Source organism: Myotis davidii, unplaced genomic scaffold (assembly GCF_000327345.1).
Source record: "Myotis davidii unplaced genomic scaffold, ASM32734v1 scaffold1282, whole genome shotgun sequence".
NCBI lineage: Eukaryota > Metazoa > Chordata > Mammalia > Chiroptera > Vespertilionidae > Myotis > Myotis davidii.
In genome coordinates this window covers 259,620-270,213 of record NW_006293310.1, presented here as the reverse complement: position 1 = coordinate 270,213, position 10,594 = coordinate 259,620, and the positions used below count along the sequence as shown (strand labels likewise).

Sequence of the window (10,594 nt, the reverse complement as noted above, 5' to 3'; positions counted from 1 at the left end):
ATGGTTTTGAACTCTATGTCCTCCATTAGTTTGCTTTCCTCCATTTCTTTCATTTGTGACATGTTTCTTTGTCTCCGCATTTTTGGCTGACTGTGAGGACCCTCTGTGTCTATGGTGGGAGAACTGCTGTGCTGGAGACACCCTTATGGGGTAGGACTTGCTTCAGTGGGGCTTTGGTGCTCACTGAGTCTGCCTCTTGAGTGTGTCCCTTATAGATGTGAGGAGTTGAAATCTGGTATCTGACTAGGGGTACCCTGGCTCCTGGGTCTCCAAGTCAACCACTGTATGAGTCCACCCAGCAGGAGCTACAGCGATATCAGCAGATTTCTCCTCTTTGTTTGGAATTTGGAAGTTTTGGAGCTCTCTGACACAGCTGCAGTTTGTTGGGATAGGCTGCAAAAACGCAGGTGGTTCCTTGACCACTGGCACAGCTTGGGCAGGGATGTAAATTGAGTGGGGCGGGGTCTCAGAGAATCACCAGGGCAGAGCAAACAGTCTCTGGGACTCCAACTCCGCGTCTCTGCGTCCCTGAGTCCCGCGCCCCCACAGCAACAATGCGCCCCGCGAGCAGCTCTGCGAGAAAGCCACCCTTGCTTTCCGACCTGCTGCATGATAGTCCAGTTTCTCCCCGTAAGAGTCTGGGACCTCAGAATCTCACCTTAAACGAGCTCAGTGCGTTCGAGAGCTTGTATCCCCTTCCGATTGAAATAAACCGCCCATCCAGGTGCAGCCCGCCTTGCGCGTGCCTTCATACCTCTGTTCTTGGCGCCTCTGCACCTTCTACTCAGTCTCAATGAGCTTCTTTCTTTCCTTCTAGTTGTAGAACTTCCACTGGGCCAGCTTTCCCGTGGTTCTGGATGATAGCTGTTTTGTCTTATAGTTGTAATTTCAGTGTTGTTGTGGGAGGTAGCACGCACAGGTTTATACCTTACACTGCCATCTTGGTTGCCCCCTATAGAATGATTTTTGAAATCAGGTTTGAGTAAAATAATCCATTGTGGATTTTCATTAAAATTTCTTTACATTTAAATATTAGTTTGGTGAGAATTTATATTTTATATTTTCTCATCCAAGAATATTATATATAATAACTTTAAAAGTGGAAAGAACTAGCCAGAATTATAGACTATAACTAAGCACCATACCTAGGGTTAGTACCATAATAATTGGATATGTATTATTTAGAAGATCACCAGTGCCGACCCTCATTCTAGCAAACAACCCTTGTGATATTGCAATTGAGGACTGTTGGGATTGGTGCCCAGTGTGTAAGCCTGTGCTTGTGTTACACAAGCCTGTTTATTTGCCACATTACTTGCTAGGGGATGCTCACAGTTCCTTAGCATTTCCTTTAACTGTGAGTTCATATGGGAGCAGGCTTTATATATTTTGCATGTCAGACGTCTTACCGAATTAATGATCACTCCTTGCATTCTTGAACCAGTGCACTCATTTTCATGCTGTGCCTTATGGAGCTGGAGGCTGGCCAGCTGTGAAGAGCAGGCTGAGGGCTCCAGGCTCTTTCCTGCTCCAGCCAAGCAGCTCCACTTTATCTGGCTCATGTGGCATGGTTCAGCATGAGATTTCATGCAAAGATGAAGGGTTCTGAGGCTGCATGGCTTATACAGCAGATTGGCGATTCCAGTGTGTTCCCATGTTGGATGTGTGTTGTGACCCTTCTCAGCTACTTTATTGTCTCCACTAGAGGACTGGTGCACGAAATTTGTGCATGGGTAGGGTCCCTAGGCCTGGCCAGCAATCAGAGCCGATTGGAGCCTTCTGGCTGCTGGCCGGGGCCTCCCTTCCCTGGCTGCCAGCCAGGGCCTTCCTTCATTCTGTGCCACCCTCTGGTGGTCAGTGCACTTTATAGTGAGCGATCAAACTCCTGTTCTCCTGGTCAAACTACTGAAAGGACAACTTGCATATTAGGCTTTTATAAATATAGATTATTTCAGTGGTCATATGTGAAAGGAGGGTGATAGTGGAGCAAATTAGATGGCTGCGAGAAATAACTCACCCAATAATTCAACTTAACTATCTGGTTGTTTGCAAACATCAACTAATATACAAATGGTATCTGGGTGTGTGGCCTACTCACATGTGTGCTGTATGGCCTGCTGATTCTCACATGGGGCTGGTGGTTTCTGGGTAAGCTTATGGTAGCTTTCTGAAAAAAGTGACTGCTTGCTAGTGACTCCTGAGCAAGACACAGTATGTTTCAGAGAGAAGGAAAATCCCCCTAACAAAACTCTGATGCTGATATTGGTATTACAACAGACTAACAGACTTCCATGGTTGGCAGAGAATTCCTGTGTATTAGCCACACACTGGTGCTTCCTTAAGAGCAGCCAGCATCTTATTTATCTCTGTCTCCCTGGCTCCCTGGCACACAGGTTTGTTTTTTTTATTACCCATTAAAGTAATAAATGTAGATAGTAGGGAGGATGGATATAATCTAGTCTAATCTTGACACCTTGCAGGGGGGTTTCCAACTAAGAATGGTGACCATGAATTAATCCAGTGACAGACACCAGGATTCCAGAGGAACCTTGCATTTCAACTCCTCTCTGACCACCTCCATGGCATTAGTGAGCATTGAAAAACAAATGACAGCTTTGATGGCCAGGCTCTAATGTGAGCTGAATTGGGACTATATTTCTGTCAAACAAGATTACTGTCAGTTATCAATCCTAAACAAATGTGACAAGGAATATGAACTCTAGAATAATGACTTCCTTTCCCAGAAATTGGCTCATGATATTTAACTGTATGACACCTGCATAGCCAACATCTTTAAAACACAGAATGTGAAAATCCTTGGTTTTGAGCAAGTCCACCTGAGCTGTAACCCCAGCATTCTGCCATGTGGGGAACATTTATCTTTTAGTGCCTGGTAAGTTGCAGTAAGAATATCATTTTGAGCCCTAGCCGATTTGGCTCATGGATAGAGTGGTGGCCTGCAGACTGAAGGGTCCTGGGTTTGATTCTGGTCATGGGCACATGCAGGCTTGATTCCCAGTGGAGGGTGTGCAAGAGGCAGCCGATAAACGATTCTCATCATTGATGTTTCTATCCTTCTCTTCCTCTCTGAAATCAATAAAAAATATTTTAAAAAAAGAATATCATTTTGGGACCTAGATCTGGTGAGCTAAATTCTCAGCTGTTCCACTATGTGTAGAATGATAGCAATTATGAAAACTATTCCACCTTGTTTTAGACTTTAGTGGAAGGTTCAAGATGTGTAACAGTTTTAGGAGAGTATTTTTTAGGCTTTTTTAAGCTAAACAAAATCAAACTAAGGGTCTTATTTTTTGGGGGTCCCCCAAGACCACCCATACATTCGATGTTTCACTAAAAGGAATCAGAATATAGTTGCACTCACGGCTGAAATTTACTATAGTGATAGAATAAGCATACACAGCTGGATCAGTAAAAGAAAAAGTTATAAGTGGAGTCTGGAGAAATCTGTTTGTAGGTTTTCTTTTCTTGTTTTTTTAATCCTCACCCGAGGATATTTTTTCCATTGACTTTTAGAGAGAGTGAAAGGAGAGGGAGAGACACCAATGTGAGAGAGACACATCGATTGGTTGCCTTCCGCATGCCCCCAATCAGGGCTGGGAGCCTGAAACCGAGCTATGTGCCCTGGACCAGAATTGAACCTGGGACCCTTCAGTCTGCAGGTCGATGCTCTATCCACTGAGCTTAACCAGCTAAGGCTGTTTGCAGGTTTTCTGTGCTCTCTCTCTTCTGTAAGGAGTCACACAGAACTCACTCTTCCTTTGTCAATAAAAAGGCAGCAACATGTGTGATGTGTATGCCCAGAGAAGCCCATTTGAGACTCAGAGTTTAGGGTTTTTATTGGGGGCTGGTTACATAGGCTTTCTCTTTCTAGCAACCACTCAAATTCCAGACTCTGAAAAGGAAAGCAAATATTTACCATAAATCACATTGTTTATATAGCAGCATAGGCCCAGTAAAATGACCTTATTAATTTGTAATGGAGAAAACAATTTCCCAAGTTCCCCTGCAAGCAGACCCTTCTAGAGATAGCAGCCTCGGGCCTGCTGTGTTAACTCTTTTGCACAAATCTAATAAACCATTTTTAGAATAAATAAATCCAATGGGAAATTATGGTCCATTAAAGAAATCTTTATAATTCTTTAGTGATATCTCTCCCCTGGTGTTGAAACATAATTTGTCCCATGTATAAAATGTAACCACAAATTTTCATGGTTTTGCTGGTGTGTAATGTACTGGAATGAGACTATTTCATGTAATTGTTTTTTTTAAAAAATATATCTTTATTGATTTTAGAGAGGTAGGGAGAGGGAGAGAGATATAGAAACATTAATGATAAGAGAGAATCATGGATCGGCTGCATCCTGCACGCCCCACACGGGGATTGAGCTCACAACCCATGTGCCCCGACCAGGAATCCAACTATGACCTCCTGGTTCATAGGTCAACACACAACCACTGAGCCACACCAGTTGGGCTATTTCATGTAATTGTAAGAAAAAAATTTTTTAGGAGACATATTAAATGTACAGGTTGCGGCAAAAGTAGGTTTACAGTTGTGAGTACGTGAAATAGAGTTTATGCTTGTATTATTATTTATTAACTAGTGGCCCAGTGCATGAAATTCGTGCACAGGGGGCGGGAGGAGGTTCTCTCAGCTCAGCCTGCACCTTCACCAATTGGGGACCCCTTGGGACCCCGATTCCACAGAGATCGGGCCTAAACCGGCAGTTGGACATCACTCTCACAATCTGGGACTGCTGACTCCTAACCGCTCACCTGCCTACCTGCCTGATCGCTCCTAAGTGCCCTCCCCTGCAGGCCTGATCACCCCTAACTGCGTCTGCCTTGGTCCCCACCACCATGGCTTTGTCCGGAAGGAAGTCAGACATCTGGAAGATGGCTGGTTGACCCAGTCTAATTAGCATATTGCCCCTTTATTAGTATAGATAGATTATATAGGATAGGATTGCTTAAATGGTGAGGGAGCCTTTTTCAGTAGGAGGAGATGCACTTGGCAGACAAAAATACATAATCCCTATATCTGGACTGCTAGCCAGCTGTATGCACTTTGCTGCCAAACCGGTCATTAAAAACTTGAACCGCTTTCTTACACCTTACACCAAACAGCTGTTGCCCTTAAAACCCATCCTCAGCCCCCACCTTAGGTTCTACCCAGATTGTATTATTTTCCATATGAACAATCGTAAACTTACTTTTGCCCACCATGTAGTATACAAAGATGCTTATAATTGTGAGTTTTTTAGTATCTAGAAATAAGAACTTTATCTCTGTACAGAATTCCATTTTAAGTAACTGGATTGCGAGAGGGTGCAGGCCAGGCCGAGGGACCCCACTGGTGCACGAACCCATGCACCAGGCCTCTAGTTTAAAAATAAAAATAAATAAATAAAAAGGATGGTAATAGTACCCAGTTCTTATGGGACTAATGAAGATTGTTTTGTACTAAATGTAAAGCACTCAGCACAGTGCCTGGTCTATGGTGGGAAATTAAATGGGAAGTATGATGATGATGATGCTCTTATTATTAACATGACCTCAGTTCTGGTCTCCGTCATCTCTTGCCTACTGCAAAGCCTACCTGGTGTCTATGCCTCCAGTTTTCCTCCTCTCAATCCATCTTCTGCCAGCAGAATGGTCTTTCTACGTTATCTTGGAACTTAGACCTCTCAGGGTCTTCCCTGGACTACGGGATAAAATGCTCACAAATCCATATAGAACAGTCCGCAGTCCCCTGATCTCCCCTCAGGATCTTCATCCTTTAGGGTTGCGGTGAGGAACAGTTGAGATGGTGCTTTGTAAACTTTAAATGGATATGAAAATACTACTTTCCCCCCTTTGTTACATTTCAAGCAAAAGTGAACTGGGGAATGTTTCTTTCTTGCTTTCTTTTTTAACAGTCCTTTTAAACATCTTTTAAAATAGCTCCCCCTCTGTGATTGTTTGACTCCAACTCCATACCTTGAGACTTTTTCTGGTCGAAGTACTGCTAATCAACCACATTTGAGCATACCTTCCCTCGGGAATTAAGTGTTGGTTAAAAGGTGCTCTTTACTGATCATGGGTCACTGCAGGCTGATGATGTGGGGGCAGCCAGGAGGGGAGTTAATGGTGATAAACACTACTACGTTCTTTGTGCCCTGCAGGGCTTGCATTCTGCATTTATTATCCAATGTAAAACTCATTCAAAGCACACTAAGTTTTTATTTCGTTACTCTTATATTTTATGGCTTCCAGGGGCTCTTTGAGAAGGAAGTAAGTATAGTGGTAACTGCTTTGGGGAAATCTGTGTGCATGGGAACCTGTTTTAAAATATGCTTTTTCCACATGAAATGGATTTTGATATGAAGTATTGTAGGGACTTATGCATGCTGGGAATCTTAAGTATGCCATTAAAATGTTTTAATTCCAATCACCTCTTCCTGTCGATGAAGAAATGGTCTAATGGCTGCCCCCAGGATAGCATAAAAAGTGGACTATCTGAGGCATTACTGTATCCTTGCCCTAGCACCTTGGGATACATGTATTTTTATATTGGGAATTTATTAGGCACCAGGAATCTTTCATAAACAAACTTGACTGTAACAAGCCTTTTGTTTGTCAAATAACCACATGTAGACCGATGATGTCAAATCTTGTAAATCAAACCAGGGTTGTAAGGATAGCAGTTCCCATGCCTTGCAGCTGGTGATTTTGTCTTGTAAGAAATAGTACAGTGAAATAGTTTTTTAAAAGAATGCTTTCATTATTTGGGAGGCACATGCATGCATCAGAGAGATTTGCTGTGATCTTACTTAACTGTGGATAGCCTGACCTTTACCAAAACCTTTTTAGGGAATGAGAGGAGGACCATTGCATGGTGATTATGGTTTGTTTTTTTAAAGTCATTATTCATTTGTTTTTAAATCAGCATTATCCAATAGAACTATCTGCTATGATAGAAGTGTTCAAGAATCTGCACCATCCAATATGATAGTCACCAGGCACACGTGGCTACTGAGCACTTGAATATGGCTCAATGTGTTCGAGTGAGAAGGGGAACTTTAAATTTTATTTGATTTAAATTTAGATAGCTACTGTGGCTTGTGGCTACCACACTGGACATTGTAGGCTTAAAACTTTCCCCTCCTCTAATGTCATAACACACACATGAATGGGTCTGTATTCTGTGGCATTTCATAAAATTTAACATGCAAGACCCAAATATCTAATAATTCTCCCCACTCCCACTGAGGTGTGTGTGTGTGCGTGCAGAGATTATTTTAAAAGACAGGTTAGACTTAAGAAAGAGCTGAGATGTGTTGAATTAAGTGAAAATATACCCAGATAAGTATATCTTAGGACTTCTTTAATTCTGTTCTTTGTGAAACAGAAATGAACCCTTAAGTCACACGTGTCTCAGAGTAGCACCCACATTTGATTGAATGTGCAGGAGCCCCTGCTGTTCTGCTTGTGGATGATGATCCACATTTGACTTCTAGCAGTTGTTTTTTGGCTGACATGTGAATGCCATAAAACCAGCAAGTTTATCAGCATGCCTCTTTCGATAATTCTGTTCTTGAGTGGAGTGGTTTATTTGATTGTTTTACCCTTGGCCCCTGACACATATGAAAGAAAGTTAGTGAACCCTGTCATTTACCTTGGAGATGAGTAAACCCAAACCGAGCCACACTTTGCTAGACTCAGCCTGTGCTATTTTGGTGTGTGGGCAGTGTGGGGCAGACAGCCATTAGACACGAAATAAGAGCCATTAAGTTAGAAACACACCCACCCAAGTTCACTTGCTAATGTGGGTAGGGAATTACTGTTGGTCCAGGAAACAATGCTGAAAATCATGCACTTGGCAGTTTTCATGACATCTTTATATTTCCATGACTTTTTGAGAGATACCATATTACAAATATGTAGCCTCCATGAATAGTGACAGCTTATATTTTTGTATAGTTTTCAAGAGCATATTTATACATTCCCTTTTGGCCCTCATAACATTTTGATGAGGTTTTAGGTATTAATTCAAGTATTTCTAGACTCTCAGGAGTTAGGTGACCAGTGCATACATGCATGGCCAATAAATGGTACAACCAGGAGTGACAGGGAAGCTGTGGGCCCATCCTACTCTTCCCCAGCCTGAGATTAGAGAAGGAAGCAGGTATAAAATCTGGTAACTGAGGAAACTGATTTGGGAACTTCTCACTTGTGGTATTAGGCGACATAACCTGAGAGGCCATGCTGGCCCACTGCAGCACAGCTTAAACTTGAGTTTGTGGGCTGGGTTAGCATGATGGGGATTCTGGCCCCACCTCAAATGAGCTCTGTGCTCAGTGAATCACTTGAACACCCTTGACCTTCATTTCTTCTCAGATAGGGAATTGAGTACAACTTCCAAATCCCCTTTCTTTGCTAATTCTATGACAGGTAATGTTGCATAGAACCAGGAAAGATTCGGCATTTGTGTAGTAGTGAGAGTAGATGGGAAAGGACATGTCAACTTTTGAGGCCAGTTTTTTAAAAAAACATTCTTCAGTTATTCCTGTGTTTTCTTTATTGAAAACCCTTTTGCAATAGCGAATTGATTTTTCTGAACTAAAATCTAATAAGAGGTATCTGCTACTTGAATGTTTTTAAGCATATGTTGATTTATATGTTTATCTAACATACCTTGTCTTTTCTGCCAATTCTTTTTAAAAACTTTTGAGGCCAGTTTTTTAAAAAAACATTCTTCAGTTATTCCTGTGTTTTCTTTATTGAAAACCCTTTTGCAATAGCGAATTGATTTTTCTGAACTAAAATCTAATAAGAGGTATCTGCTACTTGAATGTTTTTAAGCATATGTTGATTTATATGTTTATCTAACATACCTTGTCTTTTCTGCCAATTCTTTTTAAAATATATTTTTTTTATTGATTTTTTTTTTTACAGAGAGGAAGGGAGAGGGATAGAGAGTTAGAAACATCGATCAGCTGCCTCCTGCACACCCACTACAGGGATGTGCCTCTCTCTCTCTCTCTTACTTTTTTTCTTTCTTATAAATCTTTATTGTTGAAAGTATTACATATGACCACCCCCCCCACTGACCCACTCCAGCCAGTGACCTCCCTGCCCCAGGCCTTTACCACCACCTATTGTCTATGTCCATGGGTTATGCATATATGCATACAAGGTCTTTGGTTGATTACCCCCCCCACACACACACACACACACCTCCCTCAGAGATTCTGCATTCTGTTCCATGCTTCCATGTCTCTGGATCCACTCTATTCATCAGTTTATTTTGTTAATTAGATTCCACATATGAGTGAGATCATGTGATACTTGTCTTCCTCTCTAGACCACCCCCTATGCCTGCCTTTTCTGATTTTGTCCAAAAGTCAGGAAGGAGAGGGAGGTTGGCTTTTATGATGTTGTTTATGTATTTATTGATATGTGCTCAATATATTTAGAGGAAATCTTTGTTTCCTAACCTATAAACATAGGGTTTCTCTAATTGTTCCTTCTCTTCCCTTAACAAAAAGAAAAAGGAGTAGATTTTCACCTATTATGGAATTCATGAAACACTTAATTCCTGGCAATGCCATCTCCATAGATCAGTAGAACTCTTGTGGAGTTGATCAACCTACTGACTTATTTGGAATCGAGCAAGAGGAACCCTAAATTGAGCACAGCTCAGAGCAAAAGTACAATTGCAGGGCTATCTCATGAAGAAGGTGTATTTCTCAGGAACCCCAACATGGCAACATCTATGTCAATAATTGTTCCTGTTTTCAATATTCATGTGACTCAAGGTAGTTGGAGCATCCATGAAGTTTCTATTTTGAAAATAGCATATTTGTGAAAATTATTTCTCAAATCCTTGGACCTATGAGAATGTTTGTTGGGTTGGGAAACTTTCATGCTGCAGACCCATAAATCATAGTGAAAATAGGATCTGAAGCAGATAGGATTTCAAGGTGAGTTTACCAAGTACATGAATGTTTTTTATGTGTACCACTGTTTTTTTCCTGGGTATTTAAAAAATATATATATATTTTTTGATTTCAAAGAGAAAGGGAGAGAGAGAGAGATAGGAACATCAATAATGAGAGCAAATCATCGATCAGCTGCCTTCTGCACGCCCCACTGTGGGGATTGAGCCCACAACCCGGGCTTGTGCCCTGACTGGGAATCGAACCCTGACCTCCTGGTTTATAGGTCGATGCTCAACCACTAAGCCATGCTGGCTGGACGTGGGTCTTGAGCTAACATGCATGTCTTAATTCTATTGACCACCAACTTGCTGATTGTGGTTGACCAGCTCCTCCACATTGAAGCTATCTAGGGAGCTGTTGTGGTCCTCAAACTCAGAGACAAAACCCAGTCTGCCACTGAGTAAAAAGGAGAGTGTTTGGCTAATGTAATCAAGGGATGTACAGCTGCTCTCACTGTTCTGTAGTCCTTTCATATTGATAAAGGAAACAGTTGTCATCAGAAGGGTGAAAAATGAAAAAAAAATCTGAGTATTCTGGTATTATTTGATGCTATGCTATTTATTGCACTTGAGAACAAATTGAGATCAGCA

The 10,594-nt window shown here is 41.7% G+C and overlaps 1 non-coding gene across 1 annotated transcript in view; it reads left to right on the top strand.

Moving 5' to 3' along the window:
* Window positions 1-10,594, top strand: part of LOC102752683 — a 23,402-nt gene that overhangs the window by 10,476 nt on the left and 2,332 nt on the right. The window lies entirely within an intron of this gene.